The sequence below is a fragment of the Olea europaea genome, chromosome 5 (assembly GCF_002742605.1).
Source record: "Olea europaea var. sylvestris chromosome 5, O_europaea_v1, whole genome shotgun sequence".
Classification (NCBI taxonomy): domain Eukaryota; kingdom Viridiplantae; phylum Streptophyta; class Magnoliopsida; order Lamiales; family Oleaceae; genus Olea; species Olea europaea.
The window spans coordinates 16,251,526-16,253,120 of NC_036241.1; positions in this window are offsets into that span (position 1 = coordinate 16,251,526).

The window sequence follows — 1,595 nt, forward strand, 5'->3', positions numbered from 1 at the left end:
TTTGCCAATCAAAATCACTTATTCTTTGAGTAAGTTAGCAAAGTTGTACGTGGATGAAATAGTTAGCCTATATGGTGTTCCAGTATCTATTGTATCTGATAGAGATCCCCGGTTCACATCCAAAATTTGGCCTAGTTTACAGGGGCTATGGGTACTAAACTACATTTCAGCACAGCTTTTCATCCTCAAGACAGATGATCAGTCAGAGAGGACCATACAAATTCTTGAGGATATGTTGAGGCTTGTGTTTAGAGTTTAAAAGTAGCTGGGATACTCATTTGTCCTTGATGGAGTTCGCTTATAATAACAGTTACCACTCCAGTATAGAAACAGCTCATTTTGAAGCTTTATATGGTAGAAAGTGCAGAACACCAGTATTTTGGAGTGAAGTTGGTGAAAGAAAGTTAGTGGGCCCTGATTTGGTTCAAATGGCTTCATAAAATGTGTAATTGATTAGAGAAAATTTGAAAATAGCACAAGACAGACATAAAAGTTATGCAGATAAGCCCAGGAAAGATCTTGAATTTGCAGTTTGAGATAAAGTCTTTTTGAAATTGTCACCTTGGAAAGGAGTGTTGAGATTTGGCAAACGAGGAAAGTTGAGTCCACGATATATTGGACCTTATCAGATTACTGAGCGAATTGGGCCAGTTGCATATCGATTAGATATGCCAGATGAATTATCTTGGATCCATGATGTGTCACAATACACACAAGAGGTAATTTTCATTCATACATTCAATAGGTGGGTTACAGAGTTTATATAGGAAAAAAACTCTTAATTTTGGATAATCACAAATCTGTAGCTAATTAATTGATTTTACACATAATTGCCTAATTCTATTCCCTTAAAATGATACAATTATATATGATTTATGTTTCCAGAAAAAGATTACTAACAACTCACGCCAACACTCCCCCTCAAGTTGATGCATACAGGTCGCTGATGCCCAACTTGTCAAGTGAGTTGTGAAAGTCCTTGCTTGAAACTGCCTTTGTGAGTATGTCTGCTAGTTGATCCTCGGACTTTACAAAAGGGAAACAAATTGTCTTTGCTACCAAGTTTTCCTTGATGAAGTGTGATCTATTTCCACATGTTTTGTTCTATCATGTTGAACCGGGTCATGAGATATGGCAATGGCAGCTTTGTTGTCACAGTACAGATCCATCTCAGTAATAGGAGCAAAGCCAAGTTCAGTGAGCAGTTTTCTGATCCAGAGGAGTTCACAAAGTCCTTTTGCCATTCCACGAAACTCCGCTTCAGCACTCGATAATGATACCACTTTTTGCTTCTTACTTCTCCATGTAACGAGATTACCGCCTACAAACATGAAGTAGCCTGAGGTAGACCTCCTATCTGAAATGTTCCCCGCCCAATCTGCATCTGTATAGCCATCAACTTTCAAGTGATCATTCTTTGAAAACATCAGTCCCCTCCCTGGTGAGGACTTTAGATATCGAAGTATTCGAGTCACAGCATCCATGTGGTCTTTGCTAGGGCTATGTATAAACTGGCTAACTACACTTACGACATAGGCAATATCTGGACGAGTATGAGACAAGTATATAAGTTTGCCAACTAATTTTTGATATCT